General features: G+C 44.3%; 1 protein-coding gene across 11 annotated transcripts in view; it reads left to right on the top strand.

Annotated features, from left to right (window-relative positions):
* Window positions 1-15,061, top strand: part of TANC1 (tetratricopeptide repeat, ankyrin repeat and coiled-coil containing 1) — a 246,155-nt gene that overhangs the window by 34,087 nt on the left and 197,007 nt on the right. For 7 of the 11 annotated variants that reach the window (XM_036318724.1, XM_036318720.1, XM_036318718.1 and 4 more), the window contains exons 2-3: window positions 1,724-1,809; window positions 8,130-8,314. The exons of 2 other annotated variants lie outside the window; for them this stretch is intronic. The gene's annotated coding sequence lies outside the window, so the exon portion shown is untranslated. The remainder of the gene's footprint in view (window positions 1-1,723; window positions 1,810-8,129; window positions 8,315-15,061) is intronic. 2 more of the 11 variants (XM_036318716.1, XM_036318715.1) reach the window with 2 other exon arrangements.

Below are 15,061 nucleotides of genomic sequence, written 5' to 3'. Positions count from 1 at the left end.
GTTCCCCGGGGCCCTTCGAAATGACTTCCTATAAAATAAATCGTAAGTTAGTTTCGAGATATCAGTATGGAAGCCATACATGAAGTAAAACTAAACAAAGCAAGGAAATTTCCACCGGAGTTACCCACTTCCTCTTCCTCCCTTGCCTTATAAATAGACCTGAGACTTATAATGATGGTCAGTTTTCTTATTTAGGACTTGAGTATCGTTGCCTCCCTCAGTAGCCGTCCAAAGTAAACTTCCCTTTGTGCTCTTCAGCTTGGACAACAGCGCTTATTCCTACCTAAGCCAGTGTCAGCTGGATATTTTTCATAAACTGCTATTTTAGGTTTTCTGTTTTGGTTGAGGAGGAAGGAGTGTTGTGTTTTGTTTTTTTCTTTCATCAAAGGAATACTTGTTCTGGGAAGGCAGGGGGAGGGATGTTTCTCAATCTAGATCAGAGGAAGAAAATGTATGTCATCATGTGCAAGTGGCTGATTCTGAATCTTAATCGGTCATGCTTTTAATAAAACATTCTAATAAAACACTGCAGGGCTGCTGTGCTCACCCCTTTGATTTATTCAATAGTTACTACCTCTACTGTGCTGGGCCCTGAGGGTTCACAGTGGACCCTGAAGCCTCTGTTTTCAGGGAGAGACACAATCAGAGGAAGTGGCACAGTGAGGTTTGCAGAAGTTAAAGGAATCTGAGGAGGCGTGAGGGGAGACTTCCTGGAGGAGGTGGTTCTTGAGCTTCATCTCAAGGGCGTAGCTAGGTGAGGCCATGTGGGTGGGGCAGAGAGGACAGCTGAAGCATGGAGGGTAAGCAGTGTGTGTGTGTGTGTGTGTGTGTGTGTGTGTGTGTATGTATGTATAAGGTGGGTGAGTGTGGAGGCAGCGTGGAGGCAGGAGGGAGCTGCGGGAGGAGCCCATGGGAAGGTTGATGGGAAGAGCAGTGGACGGGAGAGGTTGGGCTGTGCATGTGGATGCGTGGTGGGTCAGGAACAGGGGCCGGAAGTTAGTGTTGGCATGCCACGCTGGCTGGGCTGGTTTTCTGGTTAAAGGGAGGAGAGGGCCTTTGTACAGCAGGGTTGAGGGGAATGATGGTGGCAGTTTGAGATGGTTGCTGAGGGGGATGGAAAGGGCCTTTTTTTAAGGATACGGAGGGCCTTTCTGGGTCAGAGACATTCAAATGTAGTGAGTGGTGTGACTTCCCTGTGGGAACTTCGGGTCCAGGGTTCAGTGTGGGGACGCTGAGGTGTGGTGTTGATTCCAACGGGTGAGAGAGAAGAAGAGGGTTGAAGAGAATGGAGGGTGTGACAAAGGCCCGAGTCAGATGATCAGTGATGGGGTCCACACTGCTAGGGAATGAAGACGGGGACACACTCCAGGGAGTGGGGGGCTGAGAGCACTACACGGACAGGAGGTTAAGAGTGTGTGGCCCTGGGAATGGCAGACTAGAATCAGGAGCAAGGGTTAGAGGCTCGCAGCAGTGAGGGTGACAGGAGCTGGGGTCCCTCTATGCTGTGTGCTGCGCTCTGCTCTCAGTGCTTCGAATTGTTCATTCAACAGCAACTCTGTGAATAGGTGCTGTCATTACCCCCATTTCTAGGTGAGGAAACTTAACCTCCCAAGAGCCTAAGTTATTGCCCAAGTCACACAGTTAATAAATAACAGGATTCTAATCCGGGTGTCCAGGCCCCTCCGACCACCCCCTTCTCACCCCTGTGCTCTTGTGGCTTTAGGAGCTGACCTCTGGCTGAAGAGAAAATTGAGAACGAAGTCTCTCCCCATTTCTTTCCCAGTGAACGGGAGAAGCTACCAAAAATAGGTAGGTGCCAGTGAGAGCTCTGAGAGCCGCCAAAGAGGCTGAATTTTTACATGAGGTTGGAAGAGAAATGGGCTCAGCCAGCACCTCCCGTGGAGAGAGGCCCTGTCAGGGTAGAGAGGGGATGGCAATTTAGTAGGTAAAGGGCACAGTTTCCGTTTAGGAAGCTAAGAAAGTGCTAGAGGCAGATGGTGGTGATGGTTGCACAACAGTGTGAATGTTCTTAATGCCCCTGGAGTGTGCACTTGCTAAAGTGGATACATTTAATGTTGTGTGTATTTTACCACAATAAAAAATTAAAAGGTGAAGGAGGGAGACAATGATAATTGCTACCATTTATGAAACCTTTTTCTGTTCCGAAATGGGAACTTATTAAATATATGCATGTCTGTTGGGGGTTTTGCTAAATGCTTTATGTGTATTTTTCATTTAAAACCCTGCTGGATAGATGTGGGCGGCATCTCAGGTTTGAAGAGATTTGTCTACTGGCCCAAGGTCGTGCATCCAGAAAATGGTAGAGACTGGTGCTGCCAGATCCCTCTGACTCCAAAGCCTTTAGTAGTAGCCCCAGGAATTTAGCAATAAAAAGAAGGTTCCAGAGTCTGTAGTGGAGAAGGGAGAGGGAGGAATTGTTGGCACAGGGCTGGATGAGGAGGGGAAGGGGAGGGCGAGGGAGCAGCAGGACCACAGGGTTGAGAGGTCGGATGCAAGGACAGTCCTCTGGTGTCCAGGCTGTGTGTGGGCTGTGAGGGGGCTGGTGGGAAGTCCAGGTAACACTAACCTGGTCTTAGAAAGAGGTTGGGGTTCCAGAGAAGCATAAGGCCTGGTATTGGAGGGATATGTCTGCTGTCTTCACAGTCTTGTTGGTAGAAGATTCTTCCCAGTTTGGGACCCGTAGTGGGAGGTGTGGACAGCTCAGAGAAAGGGCTAGCTAGCCTGTACCTACTTTCTCCTTCCTTCCCCCCTCCCACCTTCCCTCCCTTCCTTCTTTCCTTCCTTCCTCCCATTACATCTGAAATCAGCAACCTGAAGCTGAATTTAGGGGCATGAATGTGGGGAGGAGGCAGTGGTGCGGAGGACTGGCTGTTTTTCTAACGCCGACAGCAGATTCCAAGGGTGAGGTCAGACCATGGCCAACTCCCTGGCTTCGTAGCCGATCAGCAAACTGCTGCAGATTTTCTTTCTTTTTAGCAGAACGGTATAAAACACATATATTAGGAAATAGACTTGACCTGGCTCCTTCGGAAGTTTTTGAAGTTGTAACCTAAAACTCCTAAGGTGTATCCTGTCTTCAGGGGTGGCCAACGGCATTTGTGACCCCTGGCTGGAAGATGCGGGCCTGTTGAGATATTTGAGTTTGGTGAGGTGTTTGTGAAGTGATCTTAGCTGTTTATGAGGGAAGTGCTCCTTTGAGAGTTCCTGTTATCATTTTACTTCTCGTGTTTACTTTGGATCCGGCAGAATCCCTTCAGTCTCCTGCTGGTGGTTTTAGATTCTCCACTGAAAGGCAGGCTGCTTGAGCAATGCTTGCTGTGTCAGTGGTGGCCGTGGAGAGCGAGGCCTGTGATCGTGATTACATAATGAGGTTGAATAAATAAAGAGATGTTCTCCTGGCCGGTCCTGGAAGGTCAGCCTGGGAGCCAGCATCACTAGGGATTCGGTTGCTCTGCAGTTAAATTTTGCAGCTGTCAGATGCGCAGCAGCAGCTCAGCCGTAACCTCCAGGTGTAAATGGACCTTCATCAGCATCATCAGAAAGTGAGTCCTGGGAGGATCCAGTGCAGCAGGATGCTGCTGTCTACCAAAAGTCGTTTGCAGAAACTTGTTCCTGGATGTAATATGTTTTACCCCAGTAGCTGGCTGGATCTATAGAGATTTGCAACAGTTCTTTTCAAGAAAAGGTGGAGAGTCAATAGGCTTGCTGGCCCTAATTCTGATGAGTCATTTAACTGTCCCCTTCTCTGCCCTTTTTCTCCAGGGCCTAGGTAGAATAAGGCAAATTGGATTTCCCTTGAAATGAAACTAGGACTAAGATAATGATGACGAAGGTAGCCCTTAGTTTAGTGAAATAATAATGGCTAACATCATAATGAGAGGTCATCTTCTGGGCCAATGCCTTCCTGGTGTTATCTCAGGCTCCTTGAGAACAGGATCTTGTCTTTTGTTCACTGCTGTAGGCCAGTGAACAAGGTAGGGACCCAATGGACGGCCTGAATGCCGATAAGGCTTCTGAAGCACAGAGGGGTTAAATTGCCAGCCCAAGGCCACACAGTAATAACAGATTCCTGGACAGTAGGTAGAAGGAGAAAGTGGAAGGCGCAGAGCATCATGTCCTCAGAAACCGCTTCTTGAAAACATTACTTACTGTGATTTTAAAGTTGTCTTAAGTTTCACAAAGTAAATTTCTCCACTGACTAAAAACATGAATTTTTAAAAACTTTATTGTTGAAAGTATTACAAATGCCCCCCCCCCCCCATTTTTTCCCCTTTGATCCTCTCCACCCTGCTCCCCAGGCCTTCCCCACACTAATGTTTGTCCATGGGCTATGTGTATATGCATATAAGTTCTTTGTTTAATCTCTCCCCAAGTTTTTATAATTAATTTTATTAAAATGAATATTATATGATACAGTGTTATAATTATACTGTTATGAGGACTCAATGAGAAACAAGTTAGAATAGTGCCTGTACTTTGTAGGTGCTATATTTGTTTGAACATTTTCCTTGAGTGCCATTTATTTTTAAAAGGATGTTTGTTTCCTTGGTTTTCTTTTTGAAGTAAAGACTAAAACTTTTTTAAGCTATGAAGACTATCTGTAAGAACAGACTTCAGTGAGAAAGTATAAGTCAAAGATATAGGAAAGCTAAGAGTGAGGTCTGATTTTAGTAATAAGAATATTATGTTACCATCTTAACATTGCATGAATACAAAATATTTTATTAGCCAACAACTAGAATAAATATTTTAGAAAGAGTTGTCTATAGAACACCAAAATTACGTATTATAAGAGGGTATTAGTGTTTACCCCAGTAGCCTAAACATTTAAAAAAATTTTTTTTAATTAATTAAGTTATTACATATGTGTCCTTATCCCCACATTACCCCCCATCTGCCCCAATCATGCCTTCACCCCCGTGTTGCCTGTGTCCATTGGTTAGGCCTATATGCTTGCATATAAGTCCTTTGGTTGATCTCTCCCCCTTACCCCCACCCTCGCCTACCTTCCCTCTGAGGTTTGACGGTCTGATTGATGCTTCTCTGTCTCTGGATCTGTTTTTGTTCATCAGTTTATGTTGTTCATTATATTCCACAAATGAGTGAGATCATGTGATATTTATCTTTCTATGACTTAGCCTAAACATTTTTGACATAGCAATCCTATCACTAAAATACTTTTTGCTTATACCTGCAACATTTACATATTTATGAATTATAATCACAAATTGTTTACAATTAAGCTATTTGCACTATAAAATACACAAAAATAGAAATAAAAGAATTAAGTAACCACGATTAGACATTCTAATATTTCTTTCTTATCCAGGAGATCACCTGTGCCTTCCTCTTTTTATCTGTTTTAGAAGGACTGAAAGTAATCTAGAGAAGAAAGCACATGGCAATTTTTGAGGAAGGGTTTGCTAGTTTTTTGGACTGATTTGTGGATGAGAAGTTGACAGAGAGGTAGACCATCAGGCAGACTGAGGGTAGGATGTTTTGGGGCGTAAACTAGAAGGCTCTTCCTAGCCATCTGCTTGAAAATGTTGGTGAAGTGGTCACACTCCTACAGATTAAAGTGTCCCTGTTAGAATGGTCTAAATCAGTGATTCTCAACCTTCCTAATGCCGCGACCCTCATGTTGTGGTGACCCCCAACCATAAAATTATTTTCGTTGCTACTTCATAACTGTAATTTTGCTACTGTTATGAATCGTAATGTAAATATCTGATATGCAGGATGTATTTTTATTGTTACAAATTGAACATAATTAAAGCATAGTGATTAATCACAAAAACAATATGTAATTATATATGTGTTTTCCAATGGTCTTAGGTGACCCCTGTGAAAGAGTCATTCGACCCTCAAAGGGGTTGAGACCCACAGGTTGGCAACCCACAGGTTGAGAACCGCTGGTCTAAACGCTTTCTCCTAACTATGCTGGACATGCTGGTGGGAAAAAATATAGTTCCTATGTGAAGTATGCAAAATTGCTTTTAAATTTGAAAGGTATTCCAGCTATTTGAAAGGAATAGACCTGAATGGAGTGGCAGGGAAGTCAGGTTAATCATTTGGAAGCGAGAAAATGGAAATAGGGTGAAGTCACTGGACTTGACTTTGGCAAGAGCTGTGGGTGGGTAGAGGGGCAGGGAGGCGGCCACTCTGATTGCAGCCCCAGGAGAGATTGGGGTAAAGGCTGCTGAAGTCCCGGAAGGGCAGGAGCAGAGGGGCTGGAGTGGGGCACTTACTGTCGTTACTTTGGGATATTTGGCGGGAAACTAGTCTTAGTTTCTCCCCAAATTAACGTTTTCTGAGATTGTCAGATAGTTTACCTGCTTGTGGATTAAAAGCTCACACAAAGGGATCAAGTTAACAAACCATTGTTTGGGTACCTGGGAGAGTCCTGTGGCAGCACCCAAAGTCGAGGCCATCAGCCTGGCGGCCTCGGTGCCCACCTCAGGCCAGCGGGTGGTAATGAATATGAATGGATTTGGGAGGATGGTTGGGGTAGACCGTCATCTCCAGTTTTCTGTTCTCTCTGTGACTGGGTTGAACTGCTATGAAAAGTTGGGAATTCCAGACGGATTTAGAATCCAAATGATAGTTTCTGGAGGAACTAAGAGCAGACTGGAGAGAGAAATGATAGATTGGGCAAAGTTTCATTTGAAATTGCGCAAAACTGTGTACTTAGTACTGAACAGAAAGTGGAATCTGACAGCATCTCAACAGTAATGGCAATTTATTGATTATCCATAAATTAAATACTTAAGTGCTATTGGAGTATATTCTGCAGAGCATTTCACAATAAGAGAGGAAAAAAAACCTTTCCTGAAACTAGGCGGGCTGGATAGTAAAGAACCAGTAGAAATAGCAAATAAGGACCTTTATGGGTACCTTTCATTCCCTTAGGAACCTCCTTAAAAGATGGGATACGTTTTCTTAAATGACAGTTATAATATCATTCAGAGAACACCCGTAGTAAATATTTCTGTCCTTAATTCTGTGTAAAAGAGGCTTAGTCACCCTCATAACCGGTTGATGAGTTTGTGGCTTTCATGGTCGACCTGAGAAACTGGGATAGCTGGCAAATACTTAGATGTGACTGGGATAGAATTAGAAACTGATAAAAAGAAAGATTTGGGGTTGCCAGGAGTCCTTGAGAAAAGTGACCTCACTAAGAGTGACTCAAGGAAAAGTTATGCTGACTTCAGAAACATGACTCATTAGGGGAATGTCGCTGCCCTCCCTCACCCTTTGAATGAGAAGCCGTGGGAGCGAGAGTGGAGGGCCTGGCCTAAGGCGGGCGTGCCCGTAAACCCTGCAAGTCCTCCTCCCCATTGTTGGTACTCGCGGCTCCAGTGTACAGATTATAACCTGTCAGTTCTATTTCAAGGATGTGAGGAGGAAACAACATTCAGAAGTATGTGTTAGTAGAAGTGAATGAAAGCTTTAAAATGTTTTCTCCTGTGTGACCTTTGGCAGGTCACTGACTCACATTGGGTCTCAATTTCCTTATCTCAAGGTAAAAGAAAGGTTTACTGGAATAATCTCCTAGAGCTCCTTTGGGTTCTAAATGAGTGTCCACTTGGAATAGATGAAGGTGGGAGGTGGCATTATATAGCACTACCTATGTGTGTGTTCCAGGTACATTATGTGCAATAGTTAATCCACATTATTTCATTCACTGTAAGCCATACATACGAGGTAGGGATATCACTATTTCCATTTTACAAACGAGGATGAAGAGCATAGACAGGCTCATTCAGTGGCCACTAGTTGAGTAGCAGAGCTGGAATACCCTGAGAAAGGTCATAACAACAGCAGTGATCATCTGTGCTTTGAATGAAATGAAAAAAAGTCAGCGTTTTGGGTATTATTGTTCTATTTTCCCAGAGTTTACTTAGAAATAAAACTTTTAAAGATACCAAGATATCAATTATACCTCTCAAAGAGGAAAACTTCATTTTGGGGGGATTCCTGGGATTTGAGGGGGGCAATAAATGACACGCCCAGGTTATCCTGCCAGTCTGAGTTCTGAACTGGTTCTGATAGAGACAGAAAAAAGAAGACATCAGGAATTTAAATTGTATTTTTTTTTTAAATGACAGAACTAATATTGGAGAATATGACTTAAATACGTGTCAACAGTGGGCTTCCTAATACTGAATTCCATGATCGTCGGGCTTGCTGGGCTGCTCACAGGTAGTGCTGGGCATGGAGGCCTGCGTCCGTGTAGCCTGGCTGTAGAAGACTGAAATGTGTGCATCCAGGCTAGCCTGGCACCCAAAAAGTGGTGAGTGGCTGGGCCCCTGTCCCCAGTTTCAGTTCCCAAGCAGCAAGGGCTTCTAGGAAAGGGTGAGTGAGGGACCCGGAGAGAGACCCAGAGGTAAACCAGAGGCCTGCCCTCCACACAAAAGGAAACAGGAGCCAGGCAGACCCCCCTCCCTCCCCTCTGCCTCCCCACCAGGAATAAATGCTGTTTTGCTCCCCAAAGCCAACAACCTTTTGGATGCATTGATTTTCTTCTATTTGAGATCCTGGTTTTGTAAGAGTGAGGTTGGATTTAAAAACAAAAACAAAACACAAAACCCACTAACCATATTGTTGCTGAGGCTGGTGTGGCTGTTGTGTCCATTTTAGTGGAAGGCAAATGTCCCGGCCTTGGAGTAGATTCCTCACTCCAAGTTCTAAGAAAGGCACTGTAATTGAGTGTGCTGATAGCAATGTCTTTCAGAAACTGAATTCAAACACGTTTGGAACTTTAAAATACCTTGGTATGTCTAGGTTTTTTTAAATCCTCACTCGATATTTTTTCATTTGAGTTTTAGAGAGAGTGGAAGGGAGAGGGAGAGACAGAGATAAACACCCATGTGAGAGAGGCACATCAATTGGTTGCCTCCCAAATGCCCTGGGCCAGGGCTGGGAGCCTGCAACCGAAGTACATGCCTTGACCAGAGTCGAACCCGGGACCCTTCTGTCCGCAGGCCAATGCTCTATCCACTGAGCCAAATTGGCTGGGGCTAGGTTTTTATTGTTGAGAGATGGTGAGTAGATGGGAAATTTCAGGTAAACAACACTGCCCCTTCCCATCTGGCTGTTGAACCTCTCCCCTGCAGGAGACCCAGTTTTTAAAGATGTTTTCTCCCCTCATGCGCCATTTTCCCCCGAAGAGTAATGGAATCTATTCAGACTGAACATTATTCTGGGCAACTGGCTTGTCATTTTCTAAAGGAACATTTTTATTCAACAAGTAGAACAAATTTGCCCAACTAAATTATTCATAGGAATTGCAAGACTCGTCATTTAGAGTGGATGTTGGGATATTCAGGTCATTTAGAAGGCTGTGGTTAAAAATAAAATGACCTAAATATATAGCTCTACTTTTTTTTTTTTTTTTTTTTTTTGGGGAAATTTAAGCTTTTAATTTTTGTTTGACGTTGGTCCTAATTCTGTTTCTACTGGGAGTGCGAGTAGCTATGCTTTCAGCGTTCTGAAGAAAGACATTTTTTTTTTCCTTTGTGGTCATTTCTCATCCTATACGTGGCACTGTTCCCAGCCAGGCTGGTTAGGTTCTGTGTCTTCTCTCCTACATGACGGGTATATATGTGAGCGACAGAGAAACTGGAGAAGGTGGTAAGCAAACAACTCCTCCAAGAAAAAGGTGAAGACAGATTGTTACTTGTTCTCATCATTGCTTTTATACTTTAGAGGAAAGAGCATTTGAAATGTGAACTTGTCCCAGTCGGCTTTGGGGCAGTAACTGGAGCATAAAATGTTGAAAATCAATTATGTATTGAGGGAGATGAAACAGGCTGACATATTGAAGGTGTACGTACTGTATTCTGTTTGGTGGACAAAGCGGGGCAGCTAGGCCATATCGCTGCAGTAACATTGTGTCCCAAGGGGGTGAGGCACGGAGGATAACACATTCCGATGTACCCAAACTTCACCGAACCCGAGACCATTTATGATGTACTTGCCATTTGTCCTGGGAAAAAGTCCTATCTTAAAAGTTGGCTCTGCTCTTTTGCTGGTTGGATGATAAGTAAGGAATCTGATTTAAAATAAAATACATTCTTGGCCCTGGTTTATGGCCGCGTGGCCAATCTGCAATGCACTATACAGCCTCTGTGCCAGCCAGGTGGGAAGATCCTTCGGGAGAGGTTAGAGAGGGTTTTAGATTTCTTCTGTCACCCGCGGTGCCTGGCACCGTGCTGGCAGGCTATGCGAACTGTATCGGTTTGGGTGTTGCCTTATATCCGCTGGATTGGAGAGGCCCTTGAGGTCTGGGTTGTGTCGAGTCTGAGGCCTCAAGGCTGGTGAATTGCTGTATTAGTCTGCTAAGGCGGCCATAGCAAAGTACCACAGACGGGGGGCCTAAGCAGCAGAAGTGTGCTGTCTCCCAGTTCCAGCGGCTGGAAGTCCCAGACCAAGTTGTTGAGGGAAGGAAGGATGTGTTCTCGGCCTCCCTCCTTGGCTTGTAGATGACTGACTTCTCCCTTGTCACATCACCTTTCCTCTGGCCACATCTGTCCCTGTGTTCAAATTTCCCTTTTTAAAAAATTATTATTTTTTTTTTACTGATTTCAGAGAAGAAGGGAGAGGGAGAGAGGGATAGAAACATCTATGATGAGAGAGAGTCATTGATCGGCTGCCTCCTGCTCGCCCTGAACTGGGGATTGAGCCCACAACCCGGCCATGTGCCCTGACGGAGAATTGAATGGTGACCTCCTGGTTCATATAGGTCAATGCTCAACCATTGAGCCACATTGGCCGGGCACATTTTCCCTTTTTATAAGGACACCAGTCATACTGTGTTAGGGCCCACCCTGATGACCTCATTTTAACATGATTACTCTGTTTAAAGACCCTATCTGCAAATAAAATCGCATCCTGAGTCCTGGGAGATAGGATTTCAACATGAATTTGAGGGGTAGGGGAAGCGCACACAATTCAGCCTTAACAGCAGCAGATCCGGGGTTATCCTCTCTTCTCAGTCTCCTAATGCAGTAACTGTCCCAGCCCTGTTGAGTATTTGCTGTCTGGTTTGTATGCAGCTTGGACCTGGAAGCCCAGTTTCCTGCTCACAACAGAAGCAGCCATGCTCCCCAGGCCTGCCATGCTGGCTGGTGGACTGAAGCCATTTCTCAGATGGGGAGAGTTTTGCCCCAGGCTGTTTTTCCAGGTTTAAAAACATTTATCTTCTCCCGCTTTGATCCCTGGAGTATAAAAATACTTGCCGTTTGATGTACACGTTGGTTTTAAAGAGATGTAAACTGTGCGCTTTGCCTGTGGTCTTTTCCCTGTCAGCCTTTTGGAGTCCTTTTTTTTTGGTCCTAGCAGGGGAAAAGGATCCCCAGAGTTTGAGGGTTTAAATATAGGCCGCACAGCCACCGGGGCAGCTGGTCGGTCTCTTAATTATCTGGCAGCGGTGGAAATCAAGGCACCAGGTAGTTCTCCCACTCAGCAAGTGTGGGTTGGTACTCAGAAGGTAATTATTTAAAGGATAAAACATATTGCTATATGTTGGATTTTGAATTTTCAGTAATACTTAAAGGGATCTTTCCTGCCCCCAAATCATCAGTTTATTTAAGAAATTTCCAAGTGTAGTGCAGTTTCCTCTGAGAGAGAACTAGGTGCAGTTTGTCTGACTCAAGGTTGTAAACTCATAGGGGAGGGTCCTGTACATGTTCAGAAAGAAATACTGACAGTGGTTCTGGGTTGGAAGACTGCAAACATATACTGGTCATACCTTTGGGTTGTGTGTGTTTCTCAGGTTAAATGCAGTTTTCAAAATCGCTTTAAAACTGCTTGTATTTTACATACAGAAATATACAATTTAATGAAGGACAGGTACCATAGAAAGTCGCAGTATGCAGAAATTTAAAAACAAGACCCTGGTTGAAATGGTTTGGGGCATGCTCTTGTGCGTGGTCATTTATAGCCTGGCAGGACTCGGTGTGTGTGGGATGCTGTTCTAGAACAGGCGTGGAGATCCACATCTCTTGTCATGGCTCCCAGCATCCCACCGTTCACAGGTAGCCATTTATACAGAGCTTGGCAGGAAGCCTCCCATTCTGTATATTTGTTGAGAGAAAAGAGAGAACGAGGTGTGTGTGTGTGGAGCATTTCATCGTGAAGGAAGGACAGCCCGACTGCTGGAGGCAGGTATGAAAGTCCATCCCACCGTCCTCACAGTGTGTTTGCTACAGATGCATTCCCACGAGGCCCAGGTTGAGAAGAAAGCCCACTGTTGTGCTGCACAGCTGTTAAGATCATTAATATTGTTTTTTCCTAAACTGTTATGGGAAATGCAGTACATAGTTGGCTTTTGAGCACATGAACTTATAGTGCATTTGGGGTCTTTGCGATAATTAACGACTTAATTCTAGCAAATAGCAGCAGGCCAAATTATGTTGGCGCTAGTACTTCATTAAAAAAAAATTGTGCTAAAAGATACATAGCAAATAAAAATGTTTATTATTATAAAAATCTGTCTGAAACTTCAGTTATTAACCAGTCCACCCCAGTCCATTGAATTAATAAAGAGAAACAACAGGCATGTCATGCACTCAAACATTAAAAGGATAAAATATACATAACCAAATTTACATTTTAACCATTTTTTAAAATCCTTACCTGAGGATATAGTTCTGTTGATTTTTAGAGGGAGAGAAAGAGAAACATTGACGTGAGAGAGAGAAACATTGATCGGTTACCTCCTTTTGTATGCACCCCCACTGGGGATTGAACCCACAATCCCGGCATGTGCCCTGACTTGGAATTGAACCAGCAACCTTTCAGTGTGTGGGACGACACACACCGGCCAGAGCTATTTTAACCATTTTTAAGTGACTAATTCAATGGTATTAAGTACATTTAAATTATTGCACAGTCATCACCATCATCCATCTATCTGCACACCTTCTTCATCATCCCCAGGAGAGACTCTGTACCATTAAACACTGACTCCCCTCCCCCTCTTCCCCTGCCCTTCTAACCTCTGTTCTACATTCTATCTCTATGACTTTGCCTCTTCTAAGTACCTCATGTAAGTGAAATCTGTAGTATTTGACCTTTGTGCCCAGTGGGTCTAGTAATTCTCAAGTTGTATTTGAATAGCTTTTGCCATATGCCATTTTCTTTTTGATCATAACAAATTTCAGTACATCATGTTAGAGTGTCGAAGTTCTAGGACAGAAGCTCCAAATGCATGTGCCTTTAGGGACCAGAAAGTCGTCACATCTAATATTTATAGAGCAGTTGCCGTGCATCAGGCCCAGCTCTAAGCACAGTTCCCCTCCCACAAGCCCTAGGAGGTAAATGCTGTTACTACCCCAGTTTTACAGATGGGAAACTGAGAGGGGAATTACTTGCTGAAGACAATAACATGACTAGTATGTGGCAGAGCAGAGATGCTCGTCTGCTCCAGAGCCCGAGCCTGAGCAGCTCCTTGATTATGTGCAGGAGGAGTGGGCAAAGGAACATGGTCAGAGCAGCCCACTGAGCCCCAGGGTCGGGTTTAAATAAGGGAGCACTGGAGGTAAAGGTGCCACTCAGCTCCTGTAGGCTGCTGCTGAGTGGGAATGCGGGCTCAATACCGCTGGCACTTCCACATTTCCAAGAGAAGTTAGAGCTCCTTGTTTATGTATGACCTGTCGATTTCTAAGTGCTGGCAACCTAACTCCATCACAAACACCCAGCCTGTGAGCCACTAGTTGGAGACCTTTGCTCCGGAGGTTTCAAGATAACCTTTCACGTATCCAGGCCGCTCCACAGTTTGTGCCCTGGGGACACTCTTCACTTAGATTGTTTGGACCTGGAGGCAGGGCCTTGCAGATCTTTGCTTCCCCAGCTGCAGCTTCCATCTAGCAGTTTTGTGTAACGTGTACTGAGCGTGCGCTGAGCGTGCTGGGCAGGCGAGTCTTCCCAGCACTCCTGCTTTCTTCCACCTGTTGCCAAGAGTTCACTGAGAGCCAATTTGAAACAAAACAAAGCCAGTCGATTTTGAGAGGCTTATATCCTTTCATGTAGAGCTTCATAATTTATTGTTTCATTTTGGGCTCCTTCGACTTAACAGTGCTGATTAAAATAGGACTTTAAAGTGTGTGTGTTTTTTTCCTTTTGAAAATCCCACAAAGAAATGCAAATATATGCTCTGTATAACACACACAGACCTGAATCTCCGTGTTTTAATAATGGCTGCTGGCATTTATGACATGCTTACGGCATGCTGGCCACTGTGCTAAGGATTTTACATACCTTATTTCTTTTAATTCATATTCAATCAATTAAGAATATGTGGACTTAGATGGAATTTTAGAATTGGAAGAGCTTGAACACATCTCAACCAATTTGCTGCCTTTGCTTATGAAGCTGGTCAGGGACAATGAATTTAAGAGACTAGTCCAAGGTCATACATCTGTTTTATGGTACAGCCAGAGCCCTTTGGACACACACATCTGTTGAGCGGTATAGAAAAAACCCTCTTGCATTCACACATCTGTTGCGTGGTGTAGCCATTGTCTCCTTTTTCTCTGGCTTCCTGTCTAAGAGTCTTTTTCCAGACACCATAGTGCTTCTACTTTTATCTTTCCGTCATCTGTGGGAAAACAGGCTTGTTAAGTTAACATGTAGTAATGTGTTATCACTCACATGTACCGCGTCTGACCAGTGGATCATTTCCAGGTACTGGAAATGGTTAGGTAGCACTGATGTGGTTTTGGACCGTCTGCTGTGCTTCGTGAGATGCTACCAGAGGCTAAGGAAAGAGACTCAAGTTCTTACCCATTAGCAGAGGACCCTAAATGAAACGATCTGATCATCTTACAGATAATACTGTCTCTGAGGGTGTTAGGAGAAAGTTTGACAGGTTGTTTATATATTGAGCGATGTGGTGGTCATCACATTTGTTTGGTATTTGATCCCTTGCCCACAGTTCTGTAGGTGTCAGTGGTTCAAATCCATGTTTGAAGCTGGAGGGCAGGGTTTGGACCCTTTTCTCATTCAACTGAAAATTATTAAGGCTTTCCTTTTTACA

Source organism: Myotis myotis, unplaced genomic scaffold (genome assembly GCF_014108235.1).
Source record: "Myotis myotis isolate mMyoMyo1 unplaced genomic scaffold, mMyoMyo1.p scaffold_m19_p_8, whole genome shotgun sequence".
Taxonomy (NCBI): Eukaryota; Metazoa; Chordata; class Mammalia; order Chiroptera; family Vespertilionidae; genus Myotis; species Myotis myotis.
The sequence above is the reverse complement of the archived record's forward strand: the minus strand, read 5'-3'. Positions and strand labels throughout refer to the sequence as shown.